The sequence below is a fragment of the Leuresthes tenuis genome, unplaced genomic scaffold (assembly GCF_036924035.1).
Source record: "Leuresthes tenuis unplaced genomic scaffold, fLeuTen1.0.hap1 SCAF_2, whole genome shotgun sequence".
Taxonomy (NCBI): domain Eukaryota; kingdom Metazoa; phylum Chordata; class Actinopteri; order Atheriniformes; family Atherinopsidae; genus Leuresthes; species Leuresthes tenuis.
This window is the reverse complement of record NW_027325356.1, coordinates 1622362-1641661: the sequence shown is the minus strand read 5'-3', so window position 1 is coordinate 1641661 and position 19300 is coordinate 1622362. Positions and strand designations below refer to the sequence as shown.

The window sequence follows — 19300 nt, the reverse complement described above, 5'->3', positions numbered from 1 at the left end:
CAGGAAAAGAACCGGAGGCATCTGGGACGGAGCATCAAACGAGTGTCAAACTGATTCTCCCCTGAGGCGTCGGCATCTTAAAATGATTTATTCGCTTTGCGCTGGTTTTGTTGAGATCTCTTTGAACTCGTGCACGAGTAAAGATGGACTGAAAAACGGTAAAATACTCCCTGAACTTTGGTTGAACCTGTTCGAAGTGGAAAATCAGCAGAGGTCCAATCCGTTTTCTGGTTTCAGAACCTTTCTGGTTTCCCTGCAGCAACATGAGATATTAATCTGTGACACGGGCTCTTCTCTGAACCCTCCATTTCCTGAAAGTTCAGGTGATCTCTGGGGGACGTGCACCTCCCTCCCTGTGCTGCTCGCTCTATTTCTGGGTCGCAGCAGGGTCTCTGCAGCCTGACAAAGGAGCTGTGGAGCGGCGGGACGCCTCGGGGCAAACCGAGGGAGAAAAGAAACCCGCAGACCCACGAGTCCAGAACCGTGGAGCCACTTCTGGGCCAAAGAAACGTTTGAAGGCAGGACTTTCTCAGCTCTCTGTTAACTGCAAACTGGTGTGATAAAAGAAAACTGCAAAGTGGAGGATAAACAGAAGTAAAATCACAAGGAGCACTGAATTCAGACAGTAAAGTTAGCTCAAGTATCAGTAATTTAACTCCGACCCCCCCGCTCCTCCTGAAATGTCTAATTCAGACATTTCAGACTTTAAATCAAAGGCATTTTCCTCCATCTCAGCTCTTTTTATCCACAGCCCCCCCCCCCCCCGTCTCAGGCCCAGTGTTCGGGACACTTCCAGCTGTCTGCTTATGATTATTTCCTTTTGAACTGTTCCAGCTCATCAGTTCTTCGCTGCAGCCCAGTAATTAGATTGGGTTTTTCTTTGACAGCACACCTTAGATGCATTATTGGCTGCCTTTTCAGTGGTTTTTCTTCAGTTTTTTTATTCTTCTTTTCTTTAACTGCACCTCTCAGCTACTTGAAAGCCTTAATTACACATAAAAATCACAATTTAATTAACCTCTGAGGGTCTGCATGAACAAACAGAAAGCAGTAACTTTACAACATTAACCCTCTCAATCTGAGTCTTTCTGCAGTTTAAGTTTGTCTTAAACTCAACAGATGATCACTGATAGCAAGCAACCATCTGTTATAAAGTCACACATTTCTGTTTTATAAAGCTTCACAGATTCAGGACGATGCAAACAGTGGGATGCAGGGACCTTTGCTACCGGATTAGCTGCTGATGACACTGAAGCATCACAATCCACCCAAAAATAACTCCAACACAAAATCCTGAACACAGAATGATGAGAAAGTCCGACTCAGGACAGCAGCTAACTAACACTAATCTCTAATCTCTGACCTGCAGGTGTGGAGTTGATGAGTAAAGGATCGATGGAGGTAAAAGCATCAAACCTCCGGGGGGCAGAGGCATTGAATGCTGGGGCATTTAGTTTGTGGACATATGTCAGTGATGCAATAACATTTAAATAAAAATAGATTCAAACACTCAGAATTTAAACCATATCATCAGAAATCTATTATTTCCCTCTTGGATGATTTCAGCTGTTAATAAAATAAGTTTCTTCTTGTTTTCCTCCAGCAGATGAAGCTGTTTGTTGCAGGATCTGAGGAAGCTTGATGTTTCCGTGCATTAATGAGACGTTTGTGTGCCTGAGAGTTAATGACGGGCCGGAGGAAGGAAGGGGTCGTAACTCTGTTCATTAGATTAACTCGCTTTAACACAGCCTCCTCAGACTCGATGCTCATGACCTGCTGCCCCTTCAAAGGTCTCCGGCTGTAACCAGATTAAATTCAGGGAAACTCAATTAAATGGCAGATGGGGAGCCCCTCCCACCGCAGGGCGACCCCCTCCCTGACCTCCAACCGAGGCTTTTCCTGCTCGTCTTCATCCTTAAAACGGGCCGATACCCTGAATTTATCAACCACTTGTAAGAACTATTTCTCTTACCCTCTGAAGCTTTTTCATACTTCATATTTTGCCCCAAAAGTTTTATCATTTACTGTGAAAATGATTCATGTGAAATAGATGTGAAAGAGATTTTAATCCAGCGTGAAACAGAATAAAGAGATTTTAATTAAAAGTGAAATAGAATAAAGAGATTTTAATTAAAAGTGAAATAGAATAAAGAGATTTTAATTAAAAGTGAAATAGAATAAAGAGATTTTAATTAAAAGTGAAATAGAATAAAGAGATTTTAATCAAAAGTGAAATAGAATAAAGAGATTTTAAACCAACGTGAAACAGAATAAAGAGATTTTAAACCAACGTGAAATAGAATAAAGAGATTTTAATTAAAAGTGAAATAGAAAAAAGAGATTTTAATCCAACGTGAAAAAGAATAAAGAGATTTTAATCCAGCGTGAAACAGAATAAAGAGATTTTAATCCAACGTGAAATAGAATAAAGAGATTTTAACCCAATTTGAAATAGAATAAAAAGATTTTAATTAAAAGTGAAATAGAATAAAGAGATTTTAATCCAACGTGAAAAAGAATAAAGAGATTTTAATCCAGCGTGAAACAGAAGAAAGAGATTTTAATCCAATGTGAAATAGAAAAAAGAGATTTTAACCGAACGTGAAACAGAATAAAGAGATTTTAACCCAGCGTGAAACAGAATAAAGAGATTTTAATCCAGCGTGAAACAGAATAAAGAGATTTTAATCCAACGTGAAACAGAATAAAGAGATTTTAATTAAAAGTGAAACAGAATAAAGAGATTTTAACCCAGCGTGAAACAGAATAAAGAGATTTTAACCCAGAGTGAAACAGAATAAAGACATTTTAACCCAACGTGAAACAGAATAAAGAGATTTTAATTAAAAGTGAAACAGAATAAAGAGATTTTAATCCAGCGTGAAATAGAATAAAGAGATTTTAATTAAAAGTGAAATAGAATAAAGAGATTTTAATCCAGCGTGAAACAGAATAAAGAGATTTTAATCCAACGTGAAAAAGAATAAAGAGGTTTTAATTAAAAGTGAAATAGAATAAAGAGATTTTAATTAAAAGTGAAACAGAATAAAGAGATTTTAATACAGCCTGAAATAGAATAAAGAGATTTTAATTAAAAGTGAAATAGAATAAAGAGATTTTAATCCGACGTGAAAAAGAATAAAGAGGTTTTAATTAAAAGTGAAATAGAATAAAGAGATTTTAATTAAAAGTGAAATAGAATAAAGAGATTTTAACCCAGCGTGAAACAGAATAAAGAGATTTTAATCCAGCGTGAAACCGAAAAAAGAGATTTTAATTAAAAGTGAAATAGAATAAAGAGATTTTAATTAAAAGTGAAATAGAATAAAGAGATTTTAATTAAAAGTGAAATAGAATAAAGAGATTTTAATTAAAAGTGAAATAGAATAAAGAGATTTTAATCCTGCGTGAAACAGAATAAAGAGATTTTAATCCAGCGTGAAACAGAATAAAGAGATTTTAATCCAGCGTGAAACAGAATAAAGAGATTTTAACCGAACGTGAAACAGAATAAAGAGATTTTAACCCAACGTGAAATAGAATAAAGAGATTTTAACCCAGCGTGAAACAGAATAAAGAGATTTTAACCCAACGCGAAATAGAATAAAGAGATTTTAACCCAACGTGAAACAGAATAAAGAGATTTTAATTAAAAGTGAAACAGAATAAAGAGATTTTAACCCAGCGTGAAACAGAATAAAGAGATTTTAATTTAACGTGAAATAGAATAAAGAGATTTTAATCCAACGTGAAACAGAATAAAGAGATTTTAAACCAACGTGAAACAGAATAAAGAGATTTGAATCCAGCGTGAAACAGAATAAAGAGATTTTAATCCAACGTGAAACAGAATAATGAGATTTTAATCCAGCGTGAAACAGAATAAAGAGATTTTAATCCAGCGTGAAATAGAATCAAGAGATTTTAATCCAACGTGAAACAGAATAAAGAGATTTTAATCCAGCGTGAAATAGAATAAAGAGATTTTAACCCAGCGTGAAACAGAATAAAGAGATTTTAACCCAACGCGAAATAGAATAAAGAGATTTTAACCCAACGTGAAACAGAATAAAGAGATTTTAATTAAAAGTGAAACAGAATAAAGAGATTTTAACCCAGCGTGAAACAGAATAAAGAGATTTTAATTTAACGTGAAATAGAATAAAGAGATTTTAATCCAACGTGAAAAAGAATAAAGAGATTTTAATTCAACGTGAAATAAAGAGATTTTAATCCAGCCTGAAATAGAATAAAGAGATTTTAACCCAACGCGAAATAGAATAAAGAGATTTTAACCCAACGTGAAACAGAATGAAGAGATTTTAATCCAGCGTGAAACCGAATAAAGAGATTTTAATTAAAAGTGAAATAGAATAAAGAGATTTTAATTAAAAGTGAAATAGAATAAAGAGATTTTAATTAAAAGTGAAATAGAATAAAGAGATTTTAATTAAAAGTGAAATAGAATAAAGAGATTTTAATCCAACGTGAAACAGAATAAAGAGATTTTAATCCTGCGTGAAACAGAATAAAGAGATTTTAATCCAGCGTGAAACAGAATAAAGAGATTTTAACCGAACGTGAAACAGAATAAAGAGATTTTAACCCAGCGTGAAACAGAATAAAGAGATTTTAATCCAACGTGAAACAGAATAAAGAGATTTTAATTAAAAGTGAAACAGAATAAAGAGATTTTAACCCAGCGTGAAACAGAATAAAGAGATTTTAACCCAGCGTGAAACAGAATAAAGAGATTTTAACCCAACGTGAAACAGAATAAAGAGATTTTAATTAAAAGTGAAACAGAATAAAGAGATTTTAATCCAGCGTGAAACAGAATAAAGAGATTTTAATCCAGCGTGAAACAGAATAAAGAGATTTTAATCCAGCGTGAAACAGAATAAAGAGATTTTAATCCAGCGTGAAATAGAATAAAGAGATTTTAATCCAGCCTGAAATAGAATAAAGAGATTTTAATTTAACGTGAAATAGAATAAAGAGATTTTAATTAAAAGTGAAATAGAATAAAGAGATTTTAATCCAGCGTGAAACAGAATAAAGAGATTTTAATTAAAAGTGAAACAGAATAAAGAGATTTTAACCCAGCGTGAAACAGAATAAAGAGATTTTAATCCAGCGTGAAATAGAATAAAGAGATTTTAACCCAGCGTGAAATAGAATAAAGAGATTTTAATTTAACGTGAAATAGAATAAAGAGATTTTAATCCAACGTGAAAAAGAATAAAGAGATTTTAATTCAACGTGAAATAAAGAGATTTTAAATCCAGCCTGAAATAGAATAAAGAGATTTTAACCCAACGCGAAATAGAATAAAGAGATTTTAACCCAACGTGAAATAGAATAAAGAGATTTTAATCCAGCCTGAAATAGAATAAAGAGATTTTAATCCAGCCTGAAATAGAATAAAGAGATTTTAATCCAGCCTGAAATAGAATAAAGAGATTTTAATTAAAAGTGAAACAGAATAAAGAGATTTTAACCCAGCGTGAAATAGAAGAGATTTTAATCCAGCGTGAAACAGAATAAAGAGATTTTGATCCAGCGTGAAACAGAATAAAGAGATTTTAACCCAGCGTGAAATAGAATAAAGAGATTTTAATTAAAAGTGAAACAGAATAAAGAGATTTTAATCCAGCGTGAAACAGAATAAAGAGATTTTAACCCAGCGTGAAATAGAATAAAGAGATTTTAATTTAACGTGAAATAGAATAAAGAGATTTTAATCCAACGTGAAACAGAATAAAGAGATTTTAAACCAACGTGAAACAGAATAAAGAGATTTTAATCCAGCGTGAAACAGAATAAAGAGATTTTAACCCAACGTGAAATAGAATAAAGAGATTTTAACCCAGCGTGAAACAGAATAAAGAGATTTTAATCCAGCGTGAAATAGAATAAAGAGATTTTAATCCAGCGTGAAACAGAATAAAGAGATTTTAATCCAGCGTGAAACCGAATAAAGAGATTTTAATTAAAAGTGAAATAGAATAAAGAGATTTTAATTAAAAGTGAAATAGAATAAAGAGATTTTAATTAAAAGTGAAATAGAATAAAGAGATTTTAATCCAACGTGAAAAAGAATAAAGAGATTTTAATCCTGCGTGAAACAGAATAAAGAGATTTTAATCCAGCGTGAAATAGAATAAAGAGATTTTAATCCAGCGTGAAACAGAATAAAGAGATTTTAATCCAGCGTGAAACCGAATAAAGAGATTTTAATTAAAAGTGAAATAGAATAAAGAGATTTTAATTAAAAGTGAAATAGAATAAAGAGATTTTAATTAAAAGTGAAACAGAATAAAGAGATTTTAACCCAGCGTGAAACAGAATAAAGAGATTTTAATCCAACGTGAAACAGAATAAAGAGATTTTAATTAAAAGTGAAACAGAATAAAGAGATTTTAACCCAGCGTGAAACAGAATAAAGAGATTTTAACCCAGCGTGAAACAGAATAAAGAGATTTTAACCCAACGTGAAACAGAATAAAGAGATTTTAATTAAAAGTGAAACAGAATAAAGAGATTTTAATCCAGCGTGAAACAGAATAAAGAGATTTTAATCCAGCGTGAAACAGAATAAAGAGATTTTAATCCAGCGTGAAACAGAATAAAGAGATTTTAATCCAGCGTGAAACAGAATAAAGAGATTTTAATCCAGCCTGAAATAGAATAAAGAGATTTTAATTTAACGTGAAATAGAATAAAGAGATTTTAATTAAAAGTGAAATAGAATAAAGAGATTTTAATCCAGCGTGAAACAGAATAAAGAGATTTTAATTAAAAGTGAAACAGAATAAAGAGATTTTAACCCAGCGTGAAACAGAATAAAGAGATTTTAATCCAGCGTGAAATAGAATAAAGAGATTTTAACCCAGCGTGAAATAGAATAAAGAGATTTTAATTTAACGTGAAATAGAATAAAGAGATTTTAATCCAACGTGAAAAAGAATAAAGAGATTTTAATTCAACGTGAAATAAAGAGATTTTAAATCCAGCCTGAAATAGAATAAAGAGATTTTAACCCAACGCGAAATAGAATAAAGAGATTTTAACCCAACGTGAAACAGAATAAAGAGATTTTAATCCAGCGTGAAATAGAATAAAGAGATTTTAACCCAACGTGAAATAGAATAAAGAGATTTTAACCCAACGTGAAATAGAATAAAGAGATTTTAATCCAGCCTGAAATAGAATAAAGAGATTTTAATCCAGCCTGAAATAGAATAAAGAGATTTTAATCCAGCCTGAAATAGAATAAAGAGATTTTAATTAAAAGTGAAACAGAATAAAGAGATTTTAACCCAGCGTGAAATAGAAGAGATTTTAATCCAGCGTGAAACAGAATAAAGAGATTTTGATCCAGCGTGAAACAGAATAAAGAGATTTTAACCCAGCGTGAAATAGAATAAAGAGATTTTAATTAAAAGTGAAACAGAATAAAGAGATTTTAATCCAGCGTGAAACAGAATAAAGCGATTTTAACCCAGCGTGAAATAGAATAAAGAGATTTTAATTTAACGTGAAATAGAATAAAGAGATTTTAATCCAACGTGAAACAGAATAAAGAGATTTTAAACCAACGTGAAACAGAATAAAGAGATTTTAATCCAGCGTGAAATAGAATAAAGAGATTTTAATTTAACGTGAAATAGAATAAAGAGATTTTAATTTAACGTGAAATAGAATAAAGAGATTTTAATCCAACGTGAAACAGAATAAAGAGATTTTAAACCAACGTGAAACAGAATAAAGAGATTTTAATCCAACGTGAAACAGAATAATGAGATTTTAATCCAGCGTGAAACAGAATAAAGAGATTTTAATCCAGCGTGAAACAGAATAAAGAGATTTTAATCCAGCGTGAAATAGAATAAAGAGATTTTAATTTAACGTGAAACAGAATAAAGAGATTTTAACCGAACGTGAAACAGAATAAAGAGATTTTAATCCAACGTGAAACAGAATAAAGAGATTTTAATCCAGCTTGAAATAGAATAAAGAGATTTTAATCCAGCGTGAAACAGAATAAAGAGATTTTAATCCAGCTTGAAATAGAATAAAGAGATTTTAATACAACTTGAAACAGAATAAAGAGATTTTAATCCAGCGTGAAATAGAATAAAGAGATTTTAATCCAGCCTGAAATAGAATAAAGAGATTTTAATCCAACGTGAAACAGAATAAAGAGATTTTAATCCAGCGTGAAATAGAATAAAGAGATTTTAATCCAGCGTGAAATAAAATAAAGAGATTTTAATCCAGCCTGAAATAGAATAAAGAGATTTTAATCCAGCCTGAAATAGAATAAAGAGATTTTAATCCAGCGTGAAACAGAATAAAGAGATTTTAACCCAGCGTGAAACAGAATAAAGAGATTTTAATCCAGCTTGAAATAGAATAAAGAGATTTTAATCCAGCGTGAAATAGAATAAAGAGATTTTAATCCAGCCTGAAACAGAATAAAGAGATTTTAATCCAAGGTGAAACACAATAAAGAGATTTTAACCGAACGTGAAATAGAATAAAGAGATTTTAATCCAGCCTGAAATAGAATAAAGAGATTTTAATCCAGCGTGAAATAGAATAAAGAGATTTTAATCCAGCCTGAAATAGAATAAAGAGATTTTAATCCAGCGTGAAACAGAATAAAGAGATTTTAACCCAGCGTGAAACAGAATAAAGAGATTTTAATCCAGCTTGAAATAGAATAAAGAGATTTTAATCCAGCGTGAAATAGAATAAAGAGATTTTAACCCAGCGTGAAACAGAATAAAGAGATTTGAACCGAACGTGAAATAGAATAAAGAGATTTGAACCCAGCATGAAACAGAATAAAGAGATTTGAACCCTTCCCACTCTGGTGAATCTGCCCAGAAGCACCTCTCCGGGGCATCATACCCTTTTCAAACTGAGCTGTTCTACAGTCACATGAAATAAATGCTTGATTTTGGTCTCTTTTGCGAACTCTAAACAGAAAGCGCAGCTGATGTTTGAAGTATTCCAGTTTTTCTGTCTGGGAGTGCGTCCCTGAAGGATTTCAGGAGCTAAAGTAGCTGTTTGACCTCCGAATTTAAGTCGATTCACAGAGTTTAACGCTTTGAGGTTTTCTGAGCGGTGACTCAGTTCTGCTGCTTCCTCCTCGGCTTCATGGCGACTGTCTGAACTCAAACTGCTTCTTTCAGCCTTACTTTCCCACCAAAGGTCGCTTGATCTTCTTATTCTTTCGGCTGCTCCCTTTAAGGTCGCCACAGCGAATCGTCTGTTCCCAGCATCCTCTTCTTCACACCAACCCTCTGCATGTAAAAGCTTCACCTCTTCAGCTCAGCCTCCGGTCTTTTAGTCAGTGTGAACATCAGGTTCAACACTCGATGGTTTGTACGCCTCAGTCAAACAGATTTTAAATAAAATGCAGCTCATGTTTCATCTAAATTGATTCAGGAGAACCTTTAAAATTCAACATTTCATAGCAGCTCCCAGTTGAAACAGATGGGCATAAAAACCTGGATAAGTTACCACTTTCATGACTGATTGGCGTCCATGTTGTTCAGAACTTTCTTTAACTTGATCCAGAGTCACACCGGTTCCAGATTCTTTAATTAGATCAGCGTGGGTCTCCTTTACTGCCGCAGTCTTAGGGTCAGTGTGTCAATCAGTTCAACGCCACAGTCAAATTAAACCGGGTGATGTCATCACGTGATGTCATCACAGCCTCTGCGGGAGAAACTGTGACACGTTTCTTCCTTTTATCCCGTCTTATGGATGTATTATGGTTCGGGTTTTTGGTGCTCTTTTGGTGTCTTAAATGAGCTAAAAACTGCATCTCTGAGAAAAACATTTCGTCAAAACAAAGAACCGACCTTTAAGTTCCAAAAAGTTGAGGAATCACAGTTCAACTGAACGTGGATCGATTACAAATGTGTCAGGTTAATCAATAAATCATGTAATTGGATAAATCCCAACACACACACTGAAGCTGAATCATCAGACTGGTTTAAAGGAACAAATGATCCAAAGCTGTAGCTGTAAAATAAACTCTAAAACACAACTATTTAATATAATAATATTCATCCCAGAGATACTTTCTGATTCATTTATCAGGCTGCATAGCATCTAATGTAAAAACTTTAGAAATCAAGTTAAATATAATTAATCCTGTGTTAAACTACGGTTTAATATCCAAAAATCTTCTTTATTAGACACAAAGGAACCTAATACCGGAGGATGTTGGACTGACCTGGCAAAGCTCCAGCTGTCAGACCACTTTTAATGATTTTCAATTAAGTTTCACAGCCTGCAGCCCTCACAGGAGGTAACTATGAGCCACATCGTTATTAAAAATAAGTCAGTACTTGACTGGATTATCGGGCTGAACATCAGAGAAATCTGCAGGTAAACCGGCAACTCACCGGCTTTCTTTGTCTCAACGGGTCTTTTCCGCGGTGTGGACGAACAGATACATCCGACACGAAGCGGCTCAGTCAGCGGGCGGACGGTTCTCCTTCCCCGGTCACACTGAGGACAGCGAGCCGCTGAAAACATCCCTAAAGATCGGCAGCGCACTTCCGCTGGAATTTTCAGAATAAAAGTACAACCGGAAATTAGCAGGAACAATCCGTCCCTTCATCCATCTCCAGAGAAATGGGAGGATATTTCCACCCATTTTTCAACATTCTGAGTAGTGATCCATGGGTGATCTATAGGTGGTGATATATGGGTGGGGATCTATAGCTGAGGATCTACAGATGGTGTTCTATAGGTGGGGATCTATAGGTGGTGTTCTATAGGTGGTGATCTATAGGTGGTGATATATGGGTGGGGATCTATAGCTGAGGATCTACAGATGGTGTTCTATAGGTGGGGATCTATAGGTGGTGATCTATAGGTGGGGATCTATAGGTGGTGATCTATAGGTGGTGTTCTATAGGTGGTGATCTATAGGTGGTGATATATGGGTGGGGATCTATAGCTGAGGATCTACAGATGGTGTTCTATAGGTGGTGATCTATAGGTGGTGATCTATAGGTGGGGATCTATAGGTGGGGATCTATAGGTGGGGATCTATAGGTGGTGATCTATAGGCTATCTATAGGTGGTGATCTATAGGTGGGGAACTATAGGTGGTGATATATGGGTGGGTGATCTATAGGTGGTGATCTATAGGTGGGGATCTATAGGTGGGGATCTATAGGTGGGGATCTATAGGTGGGGATCTATAGGTGGGGATCTATAGGTGGTGATCTATAGGCTATCTATAGGTGGTGATCTATAGGTGGGGAACTATAGGTGGTGATATATGGGTGGGTGATCTATAGGTGGGGATCTATAGGTGGTGATCTATAGGCTATCTATAGGTGGTGATCTATAGGTGGGGAACTATAGGTGGTGATATATGGGTGGGTGATCTATAGGTGGTGATCTACAGGTGGTGATCTATAGGTGGGGATCTACAGGTGGTGATCTACAGGTGGGTAATCTATAGGTGGTGATCTATAGGTGGGGATCTACAGATGCGATCTATGGGTGGTAAAGATGTAGAAAAACAAACTAACTCAACATCTGCAGAAGCAGGACTTTGAGGAGAGAGCGGTTCACCTTCTTGTTGGAATGTTGTCAGAATACCTTTAATTTAGTTTTGTCTTACAGTTTTAATTTAATTTCCAGGTGCTATTTGCTTTAGGAAGCAAAACTACTTGGTTTCATGATTAATTGTTGGAATTCAAAGCTGAATCCAGACGCTAAATATTCTGAGTTCCCAGAGGCAAAGTTCACCACTTTGGTTGAAGTTCAGACTCTGAAAGTCAGAATGACCTCAACAGCATGACCTGATAATCCAACCCAGGTTGTTTTTCTTTTTGTATGTACTTTATTTTATTGTTGCTCTTATTTAGGTTATAGGGACCTTTGATGTGAGTTTGTCACCCCACAGATACTGGAGTAATTATGTTTTTACTAAAAAATGAATGTTCTGAACTAGATTATTGAGAAAGAGGTTAACAGCCACCCTGTTTCTGTGGAAGACCACACAGAATTTATTTTATTTTATTTTCATTTATTTGATCTATTTCACATTTAATTAAAACTCTGAAGAGTTTGAAAAAGAAAAGAAAAGGTAAATGAGCTCATATTTTACTCTAAACTCTCTGGTTAAATGTGACTTCCTGTCTTTCATCATCAAACAGAATGGTCCTCCCTGGTTTCATGGAGTAAATTTTCACATTTATCGCCTCAAACTGGCGTTTCTGTGAGGAAGTCATAATTCAACCCACAGCTGAGTGTAACTGCAGAGAAGCATCATCATCCTGAGGGTGATGAACTGTGAACATCACACTTCTGACAGCACAGCTCCATCTGGCTGAGCCCGTCCAGGACACCAGGAGCTCAAGCCAACCACGAACGCCGAAGAAAGCGAGTAAAACCTCCGCCCGCCGCCTGCTCCGTGGGTGGTCCAGCTCATGTTGTGCTTTTCTGCAGCTTTCTCTGTGCTGCATGGCTGCAAACTCTGATCATTAAACCAGGCTGCAGAGTTTTAAATAATGCAGCAGACCTCCCGCCCTCTCGGTGGCTGAGGAAGCTGTTCACAGTCGGGCTGGAACATCACTGGGATCATTCCCGGCTTTTAACAAATGCGACATACTTTGGTCAAAATACCACAGATGTGCAGAACTCTCGTTTCCACCGAGTCCTTACAGCTCTGAGCTGCTGAGTTCTCCTCCGTTGGGATGACCGGCGACTCTGACGTGGCGAGCAGGGACGCCAACGGCGTGCACCAGAGAAGGAAAGCTGGTCCCGGGCCCTGGTGCAGACTTAGGATCAGGTGAAGGAGGGGAGGGAGTCTCCTGGAACTGAACTCAGGACGCTGCAGTGATCAGCCTCTTCGCTCAGACTTCACATCTGAAAATACTGAAAATCGTATCAGTTGTTCTGTTAAAGTTGATGTAAAAGGTGGTTTCACATGGAGATAATCAGTCATGAAGGAAGCATTTAGGTTATTTACTCACAGAAGCCAGAGTTTTATGTTTTATTTCAGTCTCCAGCTTTAGATTTAGTGTGAATGATGAACCTAAAGGATATTTTAGTTTTCTCAGCTTCAGTTAAAGCTGAAATTTAGCTGTGTCTCCTCCTCGTATATTTTTTCCAGATCCTTCACAGTGAAAACCGAGTGTCTTGGTCACGAAGTATCTTTGAAACAAAGAGTCGGAGCTGCACAGATAACCTCTTTCCCTCTGACTCCACCACAAGTATCAAAGCAAATATGTTTCAAGATGCACGAGTTTGTAGATCTGAGGTGAGAGCTAACAAGGCACAAATCTGAATTTGTGTCTGAAATTTATATAATATATGTAATTTCCTTGGCTTGCAGTCCTACAGTGAGGAACTTTGGAGTTATTTCTGACCTTTGACTCACATATAAAACAGGTTTCAGAAGGACTTGCCTTCGTAATATTCCCAAACAAAATGTATTTATAGACTTTATCATTTAAATTGTAAAAGATGTAAATCTGGGCTGAACGCTCACTGAATCAATACTCCTTTAAAAGTTTTAACAAGAAAAATGAAAGCAGTTACATCATTACATAAGCTGCTGCTGTACTGACAAAAGGTTCAACAGTTTGCTGCTGAACGTGAGGAGGAGGAGGAGGACTTCGAGGTCAGAGTAACAAACACATCGTGGACATTTACAGCTTTTTCAGTAACTGCAGGTGAGGAAGTCGATGGGCTCCTGAACGAGAGGAGAAAGCTTGAGGCTTTAAAGCCCAGCAGACGAAGCGAATGACTCCTGCAGCATTTCAAAGAGAAGTCCATCAAAACACAGCCTACATGTAAAGCTGTAGCCTCAGGTGTTTCTTCAAAGCCTCCTCACAAATATTCAGGCCGTTGGTGTAGGTGCAGGATCAGGAAGTTCTCTTTGTGTTCCTGCCTTTAGTTTTACATTAAAGATGATGTATTCTGTAAAAAATCTTATATCAGGGTGTCTGAAGTGTGATTGTGCATCGGACAAAGTGCCCGGCAGTATGGGAGCACCACAGGGAACTGTACTGCGCCCCCTCCACTTCACCCTGTACAGCAGACTTCCAGTACAACTGTGTCACATCCAGAAGTTCTCAGATGACACAACGACCGGAGGAGCCGGGGCTACAGGACACCAGTGGAGGACTTTGTGGTGTCACCAGAACCAGCTACAGAACATCAAAGACCAAGGAGATGATACTGAGACCCCCAACGCAGCCTGTTCTCGTACAGGGGTGGAGGTGGAAGTCCCTCGGTCTACAGCTGGACAACAAACTGAACTCTGACCAGATCAGGATGTTTTTCCTCAGCAGGTCGGCAGCTTTTAGCTGCAGAAAACTGCTGCAGTGTGTTGGCTCAGAGAAAGGGACACAAATGGACAGTCTGGACAGATGTTCTGCGGGGGGATGCAGCTGGAGCTGGTTGCAGAGAGGATGACATCGGACCAGCTGTCAGCCACCTTCTGCTCAGAGGAGCTCGCTCAGCAGCTTTGACTGTAGGAAGGCTGTTGGCCAGGTGCCTGGTTTCCTCCACACATTAAATCTTTGTTTCATCAGGTTTTTGTTTGCTTCGGGTGCTTTTTACTGAGGAGTGGCGTCCGTCTGGCCTCCGCCATACAGGCCTGATGGTGGCGTGCTGCAGCTGTCCTTCTGGAAGGTTCTACGGTCTCTGCAGAGCAACGTCAGAGGGACCCTCGGGTTCTGACAGACTGAGGCTCTTCTTCCCCATCTCCAAACTTCTTCCATTTCCAGATGATGTGCTCATTGGGATCTTCACTCCTGCAGGAAATGTTCTGCAACCTTCCCCAGATACAGTTCTGTCTCAGAGGTCTACGACAGCTCCTTGGACCTCACGGCTTGGTTTGTGACATCATCTGAAAAGTTTGCATATTATCACTGCATAAATGTCAAGGCCAGAGATTATATATCAAAAACTGACAGGGAGGAGACAAAGAGAACTAAAAAGGAATGTTATCTTCACAATAAGCCGATGACTCATGATATATCCCAGGCTTCGGCACATGAAATACAGCAGGAGATTGTCTGTGTGACACCAAATAAAAGGTGAAGAACTCTTATGAATCTGCAGAGAGAAGGTTTGTGTTGTTCTGCCTTTGCAGGTAAAACACTGAGGCCTCTGAGGGATTTCTTGGTTTTTCTAACAGACTGTGAACTGTGGGACCTTTTATAGAAAGCGTGCTTTTCCAAATCATGTCCAATCAGCTGCAGTCAGGCTGCAGAAACATCTGAAGGATGATCAGTGAAAGGATGCGAACACTTAGGTTTCAAACTAACTGTTTTCACTTCATCTCCACTGTTGTGTGGAGAATTTTAAGAGAAAAATGATTTAATCAGTTTTTTGAGGCTGTAACATATGATGATGTCATCGTTGTTGTTTTTGTGTTTAGGTTTAATTTGTTTGTCGCTGCTTTTGTTTATCATTGTTTTTCTGTTTTTCTGTTGCTTAATACGAGGTTCTTATCTTAGTCTGAACTGATCAGGTTTTCCTCCTCATCAGTTCAGACGATGCTGGGCTCAGAGTGTCGATAAATGGCAGGAAAATAGGTTCCTGAAGACTTTGGTTCAAACAAACTGAAGAACATGAGGAGCAGGCGAAATGTCAGATTACACAAGTGTGAGCGTGGCTGAAGCTGAGCTGTCCTCAGAGCAGTGATCACAGCAACTCTGACGGATTTTAAAGGTCAAATCATGAAAACAGCAGCAGCTTCCCATCCGGAGACATGGAGGTGATCATTCAGCTGCACTACTTCTACTTTTACCTCCATGAATGACGCGTTTCTGTTCACTGAATGAAGCAGATTTACAGCCGTGAGGACCCAGAGGGATCCTGGGAAGCTGTTAATGTCCCTGCTAACAAATGCTCACAGATAGCCTGAAAACACCCTGAAAACATCCAGTTTTAATGTTTAAATATCCTGTTTCTGCTCTGAGTCGCCTGACCAGGCTCAGCACACCTCCTCCATCACTCTCCCAACATTATATGCTCCTCATAACTGTAAAATGTGTTTTTACACCTCTGACTTTTCTCCTTCACGTTGCTTCCACCTCAGCCACGTTAGTTTTAAGAATAAATCCAAATATTTCATTTGAACTGATGAAACTTTGATCATATGAAGCTGAAACTTGTTTTACCTTCATCTAAAACTGTGTTTTAAACAGATCACACCTGCTGCAGGTGGAGAAGCGGCCATGTGCAGCAACGGCGCCCCCTGCTGGTCCGGGTTGGTTCGTGTTGCTGCTGTTGGTGTCACCTGTGCAGGTTTAGTGCATTATTTCCACTTCTTATTGAGCCAAATTCTGCATATTTCTTCTGTACTGCTATAAATACACAAGTTTTATAAGGTTCAAACCATAAAAACTGTAAAATGCTTTAAACAAACAGTAAAATGATTTAAACAAACAGTAAAATGCTTTAAACAAACAGTAAAATGATTTAAACAAACAGTAAAATGATTTAAACAAACAGTAAAATGATTTAAACAAACAGTAAAATGCTTTAAACAAACAGTAAAATGCTTTAAACAAACAGTAAAATGCTTTAAACAAACCGTAAAATGCTTTAAACAAACAGTAAAATGCTTTAAACAAACAGTAAAATGCTTTAAACAAACAGTAAAATGCTTTAAACAAACAGTAAAATGATTTAAACAAACAGTAAAATGATTTAAACAAACAGTAAAATGCTTTAAACAAACAGTAAAATGATTTAAACAAACAGTAAAATGCTTTAAACAAACAGTAAAATGCTTTAAACAAACTGTAAAATGCTTTAAACAAACAGTAAAATGCTTTAAACAAACAGTAAAATGCTTTAAACAAACAGTAAAATGCTTTAAACAAACAGTAAAATGCTTTAAACAAACAGTAAAATGATTTAAACAAACAGTAAAATGATTTAAACAAACAGTAAAATGCTTTAAACAAACAGTAAAATGCTTTAAACAAACTGTAAAATTATTTAAACAAACAGTAAAATGATTTAAACAAACAGTAAAATGATTTAAACAAACAGTAAAATGCTTTAAACAAACAGTAAAATGCTTTAAACAAACAGTAAAATGATTTAAACAAACAGTAAAATGCTTTAAACAAACAGTAAAATGATTTAAACAAACAGTAAAATTATTTAAACAAACAATAAAATGATTAAAGGTCTCTGGTTCCACTGATCAGGACATATGTAAAAACAGCCAATAATGATAATATAAACAGCCAATTTAATAATAATGTGTAATAACATCACACAAATAAATTAAAAACAGAATAAAACACGGCTACAAACTACATAAAATACCTTCATATTGTTTCGGTCAGCGACAGCAGCAGGAACAAAGCTGTTTTTGGGACTAAAACCTTCATCCAGATGAAAGAAGAAGCTTCAAATATCCGAATAGAGGACAGGAGTCTTCATTTAAAATGGATTCAGCTGCCTCTGGTACAGCGACGCTGGGAAAAGCTGCGAGTTTAAGCAGTTCTTCACTTTTTGAGATGTTTGACCGGTAAAAGCAGGTAAAACGTGGTCAATCTGAGGTGATCAATGGGAAAGTTTCCAGATTAGGATGAGTTTGCCTCAAATATGAGTTTGATCCCTTGATATTTAAAAGTGTCCAGAATCCTGAAACATCCCATAGTTCTGCTGCTATAGGCCCAGCCTGCTGGGGGAGCTCATCTGTCACCTCTCCTCACTTTGCTCTCTTTTTAATTTCTCAAATGATTTTATGTCCCTGTGACATTATTGTGGTTATTAACTTGTGTTTCCCTGTTCCAGCAGGTATCCTTTGAATGGTGTTATGGTGTTTTTCCCCCCTCTTTTCCCTCTTTTCTGTCTTCTCAAACCCCAGCTGGTCGAGGCGGATGGACACCCTTCCTGGTTCTGGTTCTGCCAGAGGTTTCTTCCTGGTTCTGCCAGAGGTTTCTTCCTGGTTCTGGTTCTTCCAGAGGTTCCTTCCTGGTTCTGGTTCTGCCAGAGGTTTCTTCCTGGTCCTGCCAGAGGTTTCTTCCTGGTTCTGGTCCTGCCAGAGGTTTCTTCCTGGTTCTGGTCCTGCCAGAGGTTTCTTCCTGGTTCTGGTTCTGCCAGAGGTTTCTTCCTGGTTCTGCCAGAGGTTTCTTCCTGGTTCTGGTCCTGCCAGAGGTTTCTTCCTGGTTCTGGTTCTGCCAGAGGTTTCTTCCTGGTTCTGGTTCTGCCAGAGGTTTCTTCCTGGTTCTGCCAGAGGTTTCTTCCTGGTTCTGGTTCTGCCAGAGGTTTCTTCCTGGTTCTGGTTCTGCCAGAGGTTTCTTCCTGGTTCTGCCAGAGGTTTCTTCCTGGTTCTGGTTCTGCCAGAGGTTTCTTCCTGGTTCTGCCAGAGGTTTCTTCCTGGTTCTGGTTCTGCCAGAGGTTTCTTCCTGGTTCTGGTTCTGCCAGAGGTTTCTTCCTGGTTCTGCCAGAGGTTTCTTCCTGGTTCTGGTCCTGCCAGAGGTTTCTTCCTGGTTCTGGTTCTGCCAGAGGTTTCTTCCTGGTTCTGGTCCTGCCAGAGGTTTCTTCCTGGTTCTGGTTCTGCCAGAGGTTTCTTCCTGGTTCTGGTCCTGCCAGAGGTTTCTTCCTGGTTCTGGTTCTGCCAGAGGTTTCTTCCTGGTTCTGGTTCTGCCAGAGGTTTCTTCCTGGTTCTGGTCCTGCCAGAGGTTTCTTCCTGGTTCTGGTTCTGCCAGAGGTTTCTTCCTGGTTCTGCCAGAGGTTTCTTCCTGGTTCTGGTTCTGCCAGAGGTTTCTTCCTGGTTCTGGTTCTGCCAGAGGTTTCTTCCTGGTTCTGCCAGAGGTTTCTTCCTGGTTCTGGTTCTGCCAGAGGTTTCTTCCTGAGTCTGGTTCTGCCAGAGGTTTCTTCCTGGTTCTGGTTCTGCCAGAGGTTCCTTCCTGGTTCTGGTTCTGCCAGAGGTTTCTTCCTGGTTCTGCCAGAGGTTTCTTCCTGGTTCTGGTTCTGCCAGAGGTTTCTTCCTGAGTCTGGTTCTGCCAGAGGTTTCTTCCTGGTTCTGGTTCTGCCAGAGGTTCCTTCCTGGTTCTGGTTCTGCCAGAGGTTTCTTCCTGGTTCTGCCAGAGGTTTCTTCCTGGTTCTGGTTCTGCCAGAGGTTTCTTCCTGGTTCTGGTTCTGCCAGAGGTTTCTTCCTGGTTCTGCCAGAGGTTTCTTCCTGGTTCTGGTTCTGCCAGAGGTTTCTTCCTGGTTCTGCCAGAGGTTTCTTCCTGGTTCTGGTTCTGCCAGAGGTTCCTTCCTGGTTCTGGTT

At 37.8% G+C, this 19300-nt stretch overlaps 1 protein-coding gene across 1 annotated transcript in view; it reads right to left on the bottom strand.

Annotated features, from left to right (window-relative positions):
- Nucleotides 1–10521, bottom strand: part of LOC140302339 (tetraspanin-18B-like) — a 38097-nt gene extending 27576 nt beyond the window's left edge. The window contains exon 1 of the mRNA XM_072381172.1: nt 10428–10521. The gene's annotated coding sequence lies outside the window, so the exon portion shown is untranslated. The remainder of the gene's footprint in view (nt 1–10427) is intronic.
- Between the last annotated feature and the right edge of the window lie 8779 nt (nt 10522–19300).